Source organism: Spinacia oleracea, chromosome 3 (assembly GCF_020520425.1).
Source record: "Spinacia oleracea cultivar Varoflay chromosome 3, BTI_SOV_V1, whole genome shotgun sequence".
Lineage (NCBI taxonomy): Eukaryota > Viridiplantae > Streptophyta > Magnoliopsida > Caryophyllales > Amaranthaceae > Spinacia > Spinacia oleracea.
The window spans coordinates 89,734,383-89,753,312 of record NC_079489.1 but is presented as its reverse complement, the minus strand read 5'-3'; positions in this window follow the sequence as shown (position 1 = coordinate 89,753,312).

Genomic DNA, 18,930 nt, shown 5'->3' with positions numbered 1-18,930 from the left:
CGCTTCGACTTCCCATGTAGCTTCAGATGTCAAGTGATTGGCCCACAAGACTTTAACCATTGGAATTAATTTGCTTCTAAGTCTCTTTTCTCTTCGTTCAAGAATTTCAATTGGTTTTTCCTCATATGTAAGATCGTTACGCAATAACAAGGGTTCGTGCGTAATCACATGACTAGGATCAGGAACATATTTCCTTAACATCGACACGTGGAACACACTATGCACCTTTTCCAAGTCGGTCGGTAAAGCAAGCCGATACGCTACTTCACCTATTCTTTCCAATATCTCGTACGGCCCGATGTATCTTGGGCTCAATTTCCTAGATTGACCAAATCTCATTATTCCTTTTGTTGGTGAAATTTTCAAGAACACGTGATCTCCAACTTCAAATTCTAATGGTCTTCTTCGTTGGTCTGCATAACTCTTTTGCCTACTTTGTGTTGCCTTCATTCTTGATTGGATTAAACGAATCTTGTCAGTAGTTTCTTGAATCAATTCAGGTCCTATAACACGTTCTTCATCAATATCACTCCAACACAACGGTGTTCGAAATTTCCTTCCATAAAGAGCTTCGTACGGTGCCATACCAATGGTGGCCTGATAACTGTTGTTGTACGAAAATTCAACCATAGGTAGAAACTTTTCCCAAGTTCCTTGAAAATCTAAAACACATGCTCTCAACATATCCTCAATAATTTGGTTAGTGCGTTCTGTTTGTCCATCAGTCGTTGGGTGAAATGCAGTACTGAAGTTGAGCTTTGTTCCAAGAGCTTTCTGCAATTCTTTCTAATAGGTGGATTGATATCTCGTATCACGATCAGAAATAATCGAACTAGGCACTCCATGCAATCGCACAATAGTATTCACATATAGTTCAGCAAGTTGATCTAAACTCGAATTGTTCTTCATTGCTAAGAAATGTGCTGACTTTGTCAATCGATCAACAATAACCCAAATAGAATTCATTCCCTTGGTTGACCTTGGTAAACCTAAGATAAAATCCATCGACACAGAATCCCATTTCCATTCTGGCACATCCAGAGGTTGCAACAAACCTGCTGGTCTTTGATGTTCGATCTTGATTTTCTGACATGTCAAAAATTTAGCCACATAATCTGCCACTTCTTGCTTCATATTGCTCCACCAATACATTTGCCTCAAATCTTTATACATCTTGTTTCCTCCAGGGTGAATCGAGTATGGTGAACTATGAGCTTCTTCTAAAATTCTCTTTTTCAACTTCTCATCATTAGGCACACATAATATTCCCTGAAACCTTAACGTGCCATCTTCTTGAATGATAAAACCAGGTGAATTCCCATTTTCCACTCCACTCCTTTTCTTTCTAATTGTGAGTCCTTACATTGCGCTTCCTTAATCTCATCAATCAAAGTTGGCTTCATTACCAACACATTCAAGCAAGCACTTCCTTTCTTGATAAACTCAATTTCCATCTTTCGTAGATCATCTTGGTTGGCTCGAGAAAAGGTTAGGACAGAATTTAGGTGAGACTTCCGACATAATGCATCTGCAACAACGTTAGCCTTGCCAGGATGGTATTGTATATCAAGGTCATAATCTTTAAGAAGTTCCAACCACCTACGTTGTCTCATGTTGAGTTCTTTCTGGGTGAAAATGTACTTAAGGCTCTTATGGTCAGTGAAAATTTGACACGACGCTCCATACAAATAATGTCTCCAAATTTTGAGAGCGAAAACAACAGCTGCAAGTTCGAGGTCATGGGTAGGGTAGTTTTGTTCATGAACTTTGAGTTGATGTGAAGCATAAGCTATAACTTTTCCATTTTGCATTAAGACACATCCTAACCCATTCTTAGAAGCATCACTATAAATCACAAATCCCTCAGTTCCAGATGGAAGGGTAAGAATAGGGGCAGTGGCGAGACGTTTCTTAAGTTCTTGAAATGCACATTCACAATCATCATTCCACACAAATTTGGTATTTTTTCTAACTAATCGGGTTATGGGTAAGGCAACCTTAGAAAAGTCTTGAACGAATCTTCGATAATATCCAGCTAAACCATAAAAGTCCGTACTTCGGGTACATTAGTTGGTCTAGGCCATTCCACAACTGCTTTTATTTTCTCAGGATCAACAGATACACCTTTCTCAGAGATAATATGACCTAAAAATGATATCTCCTTAATCCAGAATTCACATTTCGACAGCTTAGCATATAACTGGTTTTCAATCAACATATCTAACACTTTTCTCAGATGCTCCTCGTGTTCCTCATTACTCTCGGAGTACACCAAAATATCATCAATAAAAACAACCACAAACTTATCAAGGTATGGTTTGAAAATACGGTTCATTAAGTCCATAAATACAGTTGGTGCATTGGTTAACCCAAAAGGCATTACAACAAACTCGTAGTGACCATATCTTGTTCTAAAGGCTGTTTTTGGAATATCCTCAGGTTTAATTCGAAGTTGATGGTATCCAGACCTCAAATCAATCTTTGAAAATACTTTTGCACCTCGAAGTTGGTCAAACAAATCATCAATACGGGGTAAAGGATACTTATTCTTAATAGTGATCTTGTTTAACTCTCTATAGTCTATGCATAACCTCAAAGTTCCGTCCTTTTTCTTCACAAACAATACAGGGGCTCCCCAAGGTGAAACACTAGGTCGGATATATCCTTTTTCAAGTAACTCATCTAATTGTTTCTTTAATTCTTGTAACTCAGCCGGTGCCATTCTATATGGTGCCCTAGAAATAGGGGTGGATCCTGGGATTAATTCAATGCTGAAATCTAATTCTCTTGGTGGGGGCATACTAGGTATTTCTTCTGGAAAAACGTGTGGGTATTCACAAACAACAGGTATGTCAGTAATGGAGGATCCAGAGGTGTTTAGGTCAACAACACTACACAAATAACCAGATAAACCACTCTCAATCATTTTACGTGCTCTCAAAGCATGGACAATTTAAATCGTTGGTTTTCTTACTAACTTATGGAATGAAACTCTTTCTCCATTTGGTGTTTTAAGGGTCACACTTTGCCTCGAACAATTAAGGTTAGCTTCATACTTAGTCAACCAATTCATTCCCAAGATTACATCAAATTCAGAGAGGTCCAAAGCTACTAAGTCTGCTAGAAACTCCACTTTCTCTATTACAATGGGACAATCTCTATACATGGTTCTACATTTCATGATTTCTCCACTAGGAAGGGAAACACTCATAGCATGAAAGTCACAACATGGTTTCAAATTTAAACATTTAGCAAACAATGGCGAAATAAAGGAATGTGAAGCACCAGAATCAAAAAGAACATGGGCAGGTGAATTATGGATAGAAAAGGTACCAGTGATAGCATTATCATCTTCATCTGCTTCATCTTGCATCATCACAAACACTCTTCCAGTTGGCGGTGGTCGTGGTTGATTGCGGTTCGAGCCTCCTGCGTTGTTGTTGTTCCGACCACGATCGTTGTTAGTTAGAACTGGTCCTCTCATGGTTGACGTCACTTGATTTGGGCAATCTCTGACGTAATGATCATGACTTCCACATCGGTAACAAGCATTTGTGCCAACACGACATTCACTCTCAACATGACTCCTTTTCCCACATTTGGCACATCCTTGCGACCGATTGTTCCTTCCTTGAAATCCTTGTCCCCTATTATTTCCTTGATTACCATCATTCCTCCTTTGATTTCCCTGATAACTTTTGTTAGGCTTCTTTGCTCCTCCCTGGCTTTGGTTATCATTTCTCCTTTTATACCCAACATTCTTCGCTTCTCGAAGTAATACCACTCGCTCTACATTAACTGCGATATCAACCATATCCTGATATGAAGTAAACCTTTGAGTGGACAACCTATCCTGGTACTAAAGGTGCAGACCTCGCTCGAAACGGTTCATCCTGGACTGTTCTTTCGACACTAAGTCTGGTGCAAACCTTGACAACTCCATGAACTTATTTGCGTATTCCAGCACGCTCATTGTTCCTTGTTGCAGGTGGAGAAATTCATCTTCCTTTTGTTTCCTTAAGGATGATGGATAAAACTTGTCTCTCATTAACTTCTGGAGTTGGTTCCAACCAAATCCTGACACATTCTTTCGTTCCTTATTAACTTTCCACCATAATCCTGCTTGGCCCGTTAAATAAAATACCGCAAAGTCAACTCTCCATTTCTCCGGGCATTGCAGGGTTTGAAACAATTGATCAATGCGACTTATCCAATCCTCGAACTCAACTAGATCAGGCTTGCCATCGTAGGATGATGGGTTGAGCGATGAAAAGTTCTTGAACATCGTTGCGCTCTCGTTCCCATTTACATCTTTCTTTTTCCGAGAATCATGGACCAACTCGGCCAACATTGCACTCACATTTTCTAACCGTTCCATTCTTTTCTCATGGCTATCAACCTGGATATACTCCTCGTGGATAACATTGTTATCATCATGAACATGGTGCTCATTGTGAGCTCCGTTGGTGACATCATTGATAGCATCGATGGTCGACATTCTGCGTAACATATCTTATCAGATTGAAGCAAAATAATAATATAAAATAAGCCCTTTGATCCCGTTCCTACACTCACACTCATATTCATTTTAACTTAGCAAGATTTTAGAACATTCTTTTTAACTCATTCCTTAAAACTCTTTACTTAAAGCCTAATGAATTCTATTCGTGCGAAAAACCCGTAAGGTTTAGCACTTATGGTCCAGAACCTTTGCTCTTCATACCAAACTGTAACGCCCCGACCTCTAATCCAATTATTAAGGCATAATTAGCAGCGAAATTAACCTAATTTGGTCGGGACATTACCTGCCGTAACTCCCTCTTAGAAATTACAAGGCAACCATCAATCATAAGCTATTAAATCCCAAAGGTTAATATAATAATATTTTATATTACCAAAATAAAAGTACATAACTTACTAAGAGTCTTTAATTAAACTATTAAAACATTAAGCATAGACTAAGTGAATATTATTCAAGTGAAATTCCTCGCCACTACTCGTTTCCATCGTTCCCCGCAGTACCTAAAACAGAAAACAAAAACGGTGAGCCGAAGACTCAGTGTAGACACCTACTTTTGTCCCCATTCCCGAAAGGGAAGGTTCGATGATGAGAACATAAAATCTCCACTTGGCAACGCATCTCCTATAAAATAACGAATCGCAATCCCCCTTTTCATTTCACCTGAAACCTGCTATATGTAGAAACCTGCTATTTATGGAAACCTGCTAAAAATAGTAACTGCCGTAATGGGTAGTTGTTAAAAGTGGCAAGTCATAAAAGATAGAAACCTGTCAGAATTAGGTGTTGCACTCCAACATAAATCCTAAATGAGATAGAAATTGCAAGGGGAATCCTATTCCACTAGTAGAAAAAACCCTTATTGCAGCGGGCTTTTAGACCCCTGTTGCAGCGTACATCGTATGCTGCAACTGGGGGGGCTGCAACAAGTCTGAACTTGTTGCAGCGTACAAGTTCGCTGCAAAAAGTGATTTGTTGCAGCGGGCTTTTAGATGTACGCTGCAACAAGTGCCAAAAAATTGGCAAAATTTTGGACTTGTTGCAGCGTACATATAAAAGCCCGCTGCAACAGACTCAACTTTTTGCAGCGTACATTTATTTGTACGCTGCAACAAGTCTGAATTTTTGCGAAAAAATTTTCCCTTGTTGCAGCGTACAACATATATGTACGCTGCAAAAAAGCACTTTTGGCGGGAAAATTCTAATTTTGTTTAGGGATACCTAGAGTGCCTTGCACCAAATATAGAAACCTGTCAAAACAATAATAGAATAACGCAACCTGTATAACAAATATAAAAACAACAACTGGAGTTTTGTATACTATATATCCCAAAACCAAAGTGCACATATTACATTTAAATATATGTTCCAATTTCAACATAAACATACATTTTAATATAAAATTTATTCTATAACAACTAAACCAACTCGATCAAGCGCGCTAAAGCCAATAATAAATACTTGTTGGTAAAAAACTTAGCCCATTGCTCACGAACCACATCAAATTCCTCGCATAAGGCGCAATCCTCGGAGTGTAGACCTTTACAAAAACAGAAATTTAAATTAAACATTAGATTAAATACAAATTAAATATCACATTTTAACATTCAAGAAACTAATGACAATGTCCTAATAGTCTAAAATGAGTCCTTAGGTTCTTTAGTTCAAAGTTGGGAGCGAAAATGTCATTTTAGCCTAAATATGTCCTATAACGACCAAACAAGCCTTAAATGTGTATAAGTAGTTAGAATAAGTCTTAGAAACTTAAAACTAAGCATATTAAACATGTAATAAGTTTAAAATAAGTCCTTAGGTTCTTTATTTTAAAGTTGGGATCGAAAATGCCTTATTTTATCCTAAATATGACCTATAACGATAAAACAAGCATTAAATGTGCATAAATAGATTGGAATAAGTCTTAGAAACTTAAAACTAAGCATATTTATCATATAATAATTTAAAAATGAGTCCTTAGGTTCTTAAGTTCAAAGTTGGGAGCGAAAATGTCATTTTAGCCTAAATATGACCTAAAACGACACAATGAGCCTTAAATGTGCATAAATGGATTGGAATGAGTCCTAGAAAGTTAAAAATAAGCATATAAAACATTTAGTAAGTTTAAAATGAATCCTTAGGTTCTTTGGTTCATAGTTGGGAGCGAAAATGTCATTTTAGCCTAAATATGTCCTATAACGACCAAATGTGTATAAGTAGTTAGAATAAGTCTTAGAAACTTAAAACTAAGCATATTAAACATGTAATAAGTTTAAAATAAGTCCTTAGGTTCTTTATTTTAAAGTTGGGATCGAAAATGTCTTATTTTATCCTAAATATGACCTATAACGATAAAACAAGCATTAAATGTGCATAAATAGATTGGAATAAGTCTTAGAAACTTAAAACTAAGCATATTTATCATATAATAATTTAAAAATGAGTCCTTAGGTTCTTAAGTTCAAAGTTGGGAGCGAAAATGTCATTTTAGCCTAAATATGACCTAAAACGACACAATGAGCCTTAAATGTGCATAAATGGATTGGAATGAGTCCTAGAAAGTTAAAAATAAGCATATAAAACATTTAGTAAGTTTAAAATGAATCCTTAGGTTCTTTGGTTCATAGTTGGGAGCGAAAATGTCATTTTAGCCTAAATATGTCCTATAACGACCAAACAAGCCTTAAATGTGTATAAGTAGTTAGAATAAGTCTTAGAAACTTAAAACTAAGCATATTAAACATGTAATAAGTTTAAAATAAGTCCTTAGGTTCTTTATTTTAAAGTTGGGATCGAAAATGCCTTATTTTATCCTAAATATGACCTATAACGATAAAACAAGCATTAAATGTGCATAAATAGATTGGAATAAGTCTTAGAAACTTAAAACTAAGCATATTTATCATATAATAATTTAAAAATGAGTCCTTAGGTTCTTAAGTTCAAAGTTGGGAGCGAAAATGTCATTTTAGCCTAAATATGACCTAAAACGACACAATGAGCCTTAAATGTGCATAAATGGATTGGAATGAGTCCTAGAAAGTTAAAAATAAGCATATAAAACATTTAGTAAGTTTAAAATGAATCCTTAGGTTCTTTGGTTCATAGTTGGGAGCGAAAATGTCATTTTAGCCTAAATATGTCCTATAACGACCAAACAAGCCTTAAATGTGTATAAGTAGTTAGAATAAGTCTTAGAAACTTAAAACTAAGCATATTAAACATGTAATAAGTTTAAAATAAGTCCTTAAGTTCTTTATTTTAAAGTTGGGATCGAAAATGCCTTATTTTATCCTAAATATGACCTATAACGATAAAACAAGCATTAAATGTGCATAAATAGATTGGAATAAGTCTTAGAAACTTAAAACTAAGCATATTTATCATATAATAATTTAAAAATGAGTCCTTAGGTTCTTAAGTTCAAAGTTGGGAGCGAAAATGTCATTTTAGCCTAAATATGACCTAAAACGACACAATGAGCCTTAAATGTGCATAAATGGATTGGAATGAGTCCTAGAAAGTTAAAAATAAGCATATAAAACATTTAGTAAGTTTAAAATGAATCCTTAGGTTCTTTGGTTCATAGTTGGGAGCGAAAATGTCATTTTAGCCTAAATATGTCCTATAACGACCAAACAAGCCTTAAATGTGTATAAGTAGTTAGAATAAGTCTTAGAAACTTAAAACTAAGCATATTAAACATGTAATAAGTTTAAAATAAGTCCTTAGGTTCTTTATTTTAAAGTTGGGATCGAAAATGCCTTATTTTATCCTAAATATGACCTATAACGATAAAACAAGCATTAAATGTGCATAAATAGATTGGAATAAGTCTTAGAAACTTAAAACTAAGCATATTTATCATATAATAATTTAAAAATGAGTCCTTAGGTTCTTAAGTTCAAAGTTGGGAGCGAAAATGGCACTTTAGCCTAAATATGACCTATAACGACACAATGAGCCTTAAATATGCATAAATGGATTGGAATGAGTTCTAGAAAGTCAAAACTAAGCATATAAAACAATTAGTAAGTTTAAAATGAGTCCTTAGGTTCTTTAGTTCATAGTTTGGAGCGAAAATGTCATTTTAGCCTAAATATATCCTATAACGACCAAACAAGCCTTAAATGTGTATAAGTAGTTAGAATAAGTCTTAGAAACTTAAAACTAAGCATATTAAACATGTAATAAGTTTAAAGTTTGGAGGGAAAATGCTTCATTTTAGCCTTAATATGACCTATAACGAATTTGTGTATTACATCAAAGTATCAAGCAAAACAAATATGTGTATTTTTGCAATGATTGAAGCACGAATGAAAGTTCTGGCAGGAAATGAGCAGTTTGTTTTTTTCTTTTGTCTCTAAGATTTTAGAAACCTATCAAACAACTACCAATTAATTAAAACCTATCAAACAACTACCAATTAATTAAACCAATACAGTGATACCAAATGGGGCCTTAGCATTCTTATGTCAACTATTCGATGCAATCTAAATGTGTCCAATCTTAATTGGAAGCTGATAGCAGATTGATATGCCTAGGCAAAAGGTTTAATTATTTCACCTTCCCCTAGCTACAACTTTCAACTAAGTAAGAGGTTCTTTATTTTGTACAATAAGAGTACATCATTATACTTAACAGAGATCAATATGCATTGTGTACTACTTAAAACCTTCATATAGGATCATTACTCCTCCAAAAAGACAGTCGCAACTCCACATAACCTGTTCGTTTTTTAATGAAAATTCCAATTAGGAAATAAATAATGTTCAGAAAAGACAGCTTCTAAAGACTTACATTACCTATTGTACCAATGCCAGCCAATGCGATTCCCAGCCAATCTACAACATTCATAAGCTCCTTCAAGTAAAAATGGGAGAAAATGGAAAGTATAGCAAGTCCACATCCAGAAACAGGTTGGATGACAGATACCTGAAATGGTTAGAAAGCGATCAGAAGATCAAGTTGGTTTCAAAAGAATATAGCCAGCTTAAAACGGGCAAGATAGAAAAAGGAAAGTATCAAGATGCTGACCATTAAACACTGTTGTATGCAGCATAAGCTTCAATTACAGTTGACAATTGAGAATAAAATACACAGAATTAAAAGAGGTTGTTGAGAAAAGATGCAAGAACTTGAGAAAAAGTGAATTTCATGGTACCAGGCTACCAGCAATTAACAAGAAGATTATAGGAAAAAAAATACAAACCAAGAAGTTAAAGAGAATATAGTGTTGCAAGTGCAAGCAGTATAATGCTGCTTCTGCTACAGACCTACAGTATACACTCAGCAAGAAACAATAAACAATCGAAACATATGATTCACTAATGAAAAAACAGACCCATGCTTAAAGCAGCTTACAGACAGATGCTAGATACCAAGGTGACAATCACAATTCATAGGACAAGCAAAAATAAGGAAAACGGGAAGCGTAAATCTCATAACAGCTATCATAAGACAAAAGACACTATTAACACAATTTCTACATTATGTATACTCTATGAATAAAGGACATACTGGCTTGTGCTTTGTTTCTAGCAAAATCATCCTGCACAGTGCACACTAGTAGCAACTCTTCCATCAAAGTAAACCTTCAAGCATCAGTTTCTAAATACCAGTTGGGGATAAAGGGATGTTCGTTCATTACAATATGCACCATTACGTATAAATGTCACAGAAAAGACAACACGAAACAGTTTTAAGGTTCCTCGCCATATCGCTTGTCCCTGAATCCCCACCACCGCAGCGATAAACACCAAAGTACAATACATAATTTCCCAACAAGGGCTAGTTGAAACTATATCATGAACTTTAGCTTAGTTTCTAATTGCCTGGATAGCAAACCATTGTCTTTTCCAGTAACTACAGGAACACACCGGAACAGCCAACAGCCAACAAAATCAACAAAATCAAAATAAAAATAAAAGTTGAACAAACGAAAATCAAAAACGAAAATCAAAACGAAAATCAAAACGAAAATCAAAAACGAAAATCAAAAACAATAATCAAAACGAAAATCAAAAACTAAAATTGAACCCTAATCTGAAAACGAAAATAAAAAACGAAAATAAAAATTGAACACACCATACCACCGGAACCACGACGCCGAGCAACCACCGGAACCACGACGCGACGGGGAGATGCTGAACCACGGAACCAAGACAGCGACGCAGGGCTGAACCACGGAACCACGGAACCAAGACAGCGACGCAGGGCTGAACCACGACGCGACGGGGAGATGAGCAACCAACGGAACCAAGACAGCGACGCAGGGCTGAGCAACTCTTGGGTTCGACGGCGACGCGAGCTGAGTTCGACGGCGACCTTGGATATTTGTTTAAGGGAAAAGGCTTGGAGCTATAGCAGAGAAGGAACAGAGATTGAGCGCGGTTTGTACGTTGCAACTAGGAAAGTAAAAATTTTAATTTGAAACGCGGACTTGTTGCAGCGGGCATTAACATGTACGCTGCAATAACTACGGGTTGTTGCTGCGGGCTTTTATTTTGTACGCTGCAACAAACGCATTTGTTGCGAACAACTAAAATGTACGCTGCGATAACCCTTTAAAGGGTTTGACCCGCGTTGACCGACTGGTTGTTGAAGCGTATTTATACTTGTACGCTGCAACAAGGGGGCTGCAACAGGGGTTTTTTCTACTAGTGTTCCTAATATGATTTGAAAATAAGAGTTACGTATTAATTAAAATCCTAATGAGCTTAAAGTTCGTAACGGGCCCGGACGCATTCCGTCATAAAGTTAATACGCACTAAAAGACTCGAATAAGTCTCAAACACTCCGTATTCCACGAGTCCGAATCTGACAAGGAAATACGGCCCAGACCCTATTTTCAACGCCTGGCTCTGGGCGCCAAAATCTTCGGCGCCCAGCCCTGGGCGTTGAAAATACCTGGGTACTGTTAGGTTATGATACATATGACAATTCATAAATCATGCGGAAAAACCATGAAGCCAGGAAAGCATATTATTTACACATAATCATTTAGCATAGAATAGATGCATACATGTTGTAGCGTGCCTTCCCTAGCTGCGCCCGAACCGAACAAGAACAAGTCTTTAGGACTCCAAATGTCGTCCCTCCGTAGATAGTCCACAGTACGTCCGGATCCGCCTCAAGTTAGACCAACTAGAATCGCCCTTAAGGTGCTTAGGAATTTCGGTTATTATTGCAAGTGTATGGCTGATTTTATTTCAAAAACTTACCCTTTGAATACTTCAATCGTACCTGCAAATAATGACCCTAGGCCCTTATTTATAGAGGTATGTAAAAGGAACTGGAATCCTATTAGGATACTAATTAGTTAAACTAGAATCCTAGTAGGACTCTAACTAATTAATTTTATCCTTTTAGGATTAGGAATTTAATCATCAAACAAATCCTACATAATTTAGGTTTCGTATGTGAACACAAACTCTACACGAGCATGACCCACGAGCGTGCAGGCCATGCCCGCGCACAGCCCACACGGCCGCTCGGCCCACGCGAGCCGCAAGCCCACGCGAGCAGCAGCACAGCTCGCAGCCCATTGCTGCGCGTGCTGCGCGCGCTGCCATGGCCTGCTGGGCCTGGCGTGGCCTTGGCTGTTCGTGTGGCGCGCTTGGCTTGCTGGGCGATGGCCTGGCTTCGTGCTGGGCCCTCGTCCGGCAGGCCTCGTCCGATGCTTATTCGTACGGTACGCTTCCGATTAAATTCTCGGTTCCGGAATTCATTTCCGATACGAACAATGTTTAATATTTCCGATTCCGGAATTAATTTCCGTTTCGAACAAATATTTAATATTTCCGTTTCCGGAATTATTTTCCGATTCTGATAATATTTCCGATTCTGACAATATTTCCGTTTCCGGCAATATTTCTGATTCCGGCAATATTTTCATTTCCGATAATATTTTCCGATACGTACCATGTTTCCGTTTCCGGCAACATCTACGATTTGGATAATATTTATATTTCCGATACGATCCATATTTCCGTTTCCGGCAATATCATCGTTTCCGGAGTATTCATTTCTTGCTTGTGACGATCTCAGCTCCCACTGAAACCAAGATCCGTCGATTCCGAATATCCATAGATAGAGTATTGAATGCCATTAAGTACCTGATCCGTTTACGTACTATTTGTGTGACCCTACGGGTTCAGTCAAGAGTAAGCTGTGGATTAATATCATTAATTCCACTTGAACTGAAGCGGCCTCTAGCTAGGCATTCAGCTCACTTGATCTCACTAAATTATTAACTTGTTAATTAATACTGAACCGCATTTATTAGACTTAACATAGAATGCATACTTGGACCAAGGGCATTATTTCCTTCAGGTACGTGTTCTCTCCTAATTCTTCTTGGATTAGAGCTCTACAATTCTATCTTTCCACGAACTCTTTTCTATAAATATAGCCCCAAATTCGACGTGAAAGGAACACACACAATTCATATTCTGAGTATTGACTCCAACCCTTAGGCCTAAGGCTCACGCTGCGAAATTGATCCCGCGTTCTGTCGCAATCGATCCAAAAATCGAACAGAACGTATCCTGTCCCTCGTAGCTAAAGAATTAAGCCTGGAAACTTGAGATTCGTTAAATAAAAGGAGAAATAGCAAAGCCAAAGTGGTTAGTTTTCTGAGAACCGTGACGCACCTCTCAAGGGTGCGTCGTAATGTGTCCCTCCGTATGATTTAATTGCTTTCCTCGCCCTTTTATAAATTGTTAAACTATTAAATCTGATTGTTCTATCACGCCTAATAAAGATAATATTTTGGGAAATTGAACTATCATGCTAGGTCCCTTAAAACAATCTAAATTAGATAACCGCGATCGATCTAGTATTATGTGTTGCATATTGTTAAAATCAACTAAGATTAGTTTAATAGTTAACGTATGTCCCTTCAATTATTTATGCTGAGCTAGTAAGGATATCCTGCCTCTGGAGTTATCGAAGAGCGAGTACTCCTCTCGGTAGTTATAGTCCCCCGAACCCTCAATCTCTACCTTGCGGGTGTATGTTGAGAGATCCCCACACCAGGGATCACAAGGGAACCTATGGCCGTCGTGGTCAAACATAATTGCACTCCCTTTATGTCACGATAACCGGGTTTTGTCAGTTTTTCTCATTGTCGTTAAAAACTGAATGGCGACTCCTATATTACTAGTCAATTGGGTGTAAACTCACAGGAAATCCAGTTACACTTGATTTGACAAAAAGAAACGTCACACCCACGAGGGACGAGGTTGTTAACCCACATGGTTTTGATGATGACAGGCAAACTTAACTAATAAATGTTTAAGTTTCTATGCTAAGAAAACCAGGAGTTCCAGAGCAGGAACAAGAGAAGGCCAAAGCATGTAGACTTGGACAATCAGAGAAACTGATCAAGCAGGCATAAATAAGTTCCTGATGGGAACATGGTTCGAGAAGTTCCAGAGGTGGAACAATCAACATGCGGAGCAGCATGGAACATGAAGACAGGAAATAAGAGTTTATTTTCTAGGATTCATGTAAGTATGTAGTAGCTTGAAAGATTATGGAACAAGGTACTAAAAGGAACTTTGAATGTGATCTTAAAATAGTAAAATAAAGTCTCTCTAATATAAGATTAATATTTTCTAAAGAAAGATTTTATAAAACAGAATATTTTCTAAAGAAAGATTTTATAAAATATAATATTTTATAAAGAAAGATTTTATAAAATAGAAATAGAATTTTACTGTGAAGAAATAAAATGAAATAGTTATGTTTTGGAAAATACACCTTGGATCCTATTTTACAAAACATTTCTTTTTCCCCAAGGATTTTATTTAATCACGTTTTCCTATTTTCTGTTCTTTCAAAAGGAAATTCTGTTGAGAAAATTCAGGCACTTCCAGCTTTGACTCCCACGTTTTCAGCAACTGAATAGGTCATGGGAACATGCCTAAAATCATGGCAACATGGTCGTCAGTTGAGGAGATTAAGGGGGAAGTGGTTAGGAGTTTCAACACTATAAAAGAAGATCTTAGCATTTATTCCAAACTGTCTGACTCTCACAGTCTTTCCAGTAGGTCTGGTTTAAGAGGAAAAACGTTTTAATAGAAATATGTTTTGGTTTCCACGTTCTTGAGTCAGTCCATTAGTTCCAAGTTCCTCGAAGTTCTAAGTTCCCCATTGTTCTTTCATGTGCTACATACTAGAGGGATACTAATCAATTATCAATCATCAATATTTTGAGAGTTGGTCAAGGGTTGAGCGAACTCTTGTAATGGGGAATTGGTAAAGGGTTTGAGTGAATTCTTGTATCAAGTTTTGGGCTGGAACTTGAGTGAGTTCCTGATGTGTATGGGGCAGGAACGTGAGTGAGTTCCTGATATGTATTTGGGTAGGCTTTGAGTGAAGTCTATGAGAGAGAAGAAGAGAGGCTTTGAGTGAAGTCTAAGAGTCAAGAGAGACTTCTAGGGAAGTCAGTGAGAGCGTAGTTGTTTGAGGGAACAACTATTGGGAACTTGAGTTCGTAGAGGAACTCAAGTAATGGCCAAGTTTCTTATAGGATTGTAACTGAGTTGTTGCCCTATAGTGAAAAGAGTTTGAGTTGAAATCCCTAGTGGGTCGAGGTTTTCTTTCCAGTTGGGCCCTGGAAAGTTTCCTCGTAAAATCTCTCTTGCATTGTTTCTATACTTGCTTATGTTCTTTATAATTCCGCAAAAATTGGCTAGCAAGTTCCATATTACAATTCACCCCCCCTCTTGTAGTGTTCCATCCAAATAACAATTGGTATCAGAGCCGGAACTCGCTGATAAGCAGGCAACCCTGCTGAGTTAAGTTCCTGGAAGGAGGAACAATTACAAGAAACTTGATGAAAGGAACTCGATCCTACCCATTCAAAGGAACAAGGCAGATCTGACTTTTATTGTTGAATAAAAGTCAGTCAAGGTGTAACAGGCGATCTTCTAAGGTAAATATCTATTCCTTTAGACCTTCTTTGTGTGCATACATTAATTTATTGTGTGTTCCTTGCATTGTTTCTAATGGAACTTCTGTTTTGTTTTGATTTAAAATTAAATTTGAAAAATCTAAAATCTATATTTAATAAATGATTTTTCAATTTATTTTTTCAAACTTCAGTACATTAAAATTATGTCAAGGAAACGTATTTTGAAAAATGCATATCTGTGGAACTCGGAGTTTTTAATTTTTAGGCAACAAAATATCCTACTTATTTTTTCTCTGCCTAAGAACTATTATTTTATATGCTTCATGAATATATTGAATATCATTTATATGAAGGCTTATTGTATCTTGGTAGTAGTTGTTGTGTTGATTATTTTCTTAACAGTTACTACTAACAAGAAGGGACCCAAATCTGTTGGGTTCCCTTGACAAAGAAATTGGTACAGGAACAAACAAAGATGCACATTAATATGTCAGAGTTCCTATGAATATAAGTTCCACATTGAGGAACTCACTAGATCACTGTTGACCCACGAGTTACATTAAAGATACATTACATCAGCACCCCACTTCAGAACAAGGATCAAAATCCGAAGAGGAACTTCTAGATAAAGGAACTCATTCCAGCACCATTCCAAGGAACAGATAAAGGCTGCAACTAAAAGATCCTTAATGATATATTTAAGGTAAACATCTAATTTTTGAGATCTTTATATGCATACGCTATTTATTTAACTCAAGTTCCTGACAACGTTTTATGAAAATTATTCAAATGTATTTTGAATTTGTTTAATCGATTTTGGATCTTCTCAAATATGTTTTTGTGAGACAAATTTCAGATTCTAAAATTGATTTTACATTTATGCATTATTTGTTTAATAAGAATGGTTCAAGGAACAAGACAAAGGAACAATGCATATAGCCACTCTTGGAACTTGGTTTCCCTGCGAAGGGAACTTTATTCTTTGGGCTACATAATCTAATGTTATATCATTTATTGTCCAAAGAACGATTTTTCCATGTATTATGAGTATATTGAATATTTATTACATGTATGCATGTTGAATCTTAGATCCAGCAGTTTAAGATAATCATTTTCTAAGATGCTAATGCTAAAAAGAAAGGAACTGAAATCATGTCAGGTTCCCAAGACCATTAATTGTTTACAGGTCTGTTAGTTTACAATTTTTGTATACTTTAATCTTCTAAATTATGCTACTTACATATATTTACTACTAATGCATGATTATGGAACGTAGTAGAAGAGAAATGATTTTTACAGGTTTATAACTCATGATTGAGTGTGTGTATGAAGTAAAGGAACAACATCAGAATTACACCAAGGAAAAATGAGTTGGAAATCCATTAGATTCGTTGGAATAGTGAAGAGGAACTCAGGCTCGGAACTTGGAACTTTAGATGTAAACTAGTTCCAGTTCCACCAGCATGTAAGTTCCTTCCAAATATGATGGGTCATATCAACGAATCAACTCACATGCACTATATAATTGGAAGTCACTTTGAACATCTCAAAGGAACTCAATCATGTGAAATGCTAGTATGGTTGTTCCCTCATTTTACTTGTGTTAATTAATGTTGAATTTTTTATAAACCTGTTTCTCTTAAATTATTGTGCAAACTAACCTTATTTGTGTTATAGGTTTTGTTTTGGAATTTAATATGTATAAAATGCATAATAATAAGTTTCATTGATCAAAGGAACTCTTTCTAAGTTCTGGTGAAACAATCAGCGAACTCAAGGTTACAGTAACTTGATAAATGGTGCATAAACTATTTGATAGCAAATTTTTGGTGTCAAAGTTTTTCATGTACAAGTTCTTGGTTCTTGTTAACCTAAGTTCCATGGAATATATGTTTCATGTTTCTTTCGTGAAGTAACTTTTCAGGAACATCATATTTTGTTATTATGTTTGAGTATATATATATATTTATTTTAGACTAACCTGCTAATCATAACTTTGCACAAAAGTACTACACTTGAGTGTTATTTTTTCCCAGATTACTCATATTAAAATAACTCAAGATGGAGAATGGTCATGAAGACCATAGGAACATGTTCTAGCTTACTTGTAACATGAAAAATGAGGTGGCTACAACTAAGGGGGAACAACTCGTTATATCTCGACAATGATTGTTCTATGAAAGAAAATTCACTATTATCGTTTGGTTGCTACCTACAGTGGAAACTTATAACTTTTGACAGTTAAGGTAAGATTGGTTCCAAATGAAAAGTTGGTAAGTCAAGTTCCTGTTCCATTGTGAATTTTTATTGTCGAGTAATTAATGCACATTTGTTTAGAGTTTCCAAAATTATGTTTTCTCTGGTAATTTTAAAAACAAATTACATCATTAGTAATAAATGTCATAGTTGAAGGGAATCAAAGAGGGAACACATACTTTGTGGATCACAATTTGGTTCCTAACAATAATTTGATATTTCTAGGGGTTATTGAAGATGATCCAGAGTTTACAACAAATATAAAAATGTGCGTTGAAATAAGTGAATATATTACTTGTGATTGAAACTAACATGACTATTCCCAGCAACAGGTTAAAGTTTATTTCAATATTGAACTCGCAAGTTCCTGTAGAACTAATCGAGTTTCTAATGATAAAATATGTCACTATTAAAAGCAACAGTAGCCAGCTACATAAGCTCATGTCGAGGAACCTCAAACTAAGGTTCAAGTTCCAGTTCATGAAGCTGAAGATCAACTCGATCAATCAATATCATGCAACAAGTTCCACGACTGCTCTAGTAGTAGAGGAATTGCCAGATTCATTTATCGAGTTCCTGTGTGCACTACAACATTCATTCAATCAATTTATCAATGACATCGACAAAGGAACTCAGAGAAGGTTGGTTCTTGAAAGGAACAACCAGTCAGAAAGGTATTGATTTTTAGGAGACTCTTTCTCCAGTAGCTTGTTTATAAGGTAATTATATATAATCCTATGTTGTTGCACATATGGGACGTAGGTTGTTCCAAACAGAAGATGACTTCTTTTTTTCTTATAAAGAACAATGTCAAGTCCCTTCTTGAAAACTGATTTTAAAATTAACATATTTTGTTTTCAAGAGAAACTGATTTATTAGTGATATATATACATAAATGTTGAACATAACGAATTGTTTTATAAGGTTTCATTATCATAAGTGTTTATATGAACATGATGAAAGAACACAACAACCACTCTCTTAATTTCTATAAAAATTAAATAGAGAGTGATATTTGAAATGATCAAATGACAAAAGCATGTCAAGGAACTTCTGAAGAATGATTGACAATATTCGATTACACATGAATGTTTCCATAAGATGTGAGGGCATCAAGATGGTGGAACTAGCACTCTAGGAACTCGAACATAAAGTCATCAAAATCAGTCCAGCACTTCAAAGAAATCATATACATGGTGAAAATTTATATAAGGTAAATTTTTCTTATTCATATCATAGC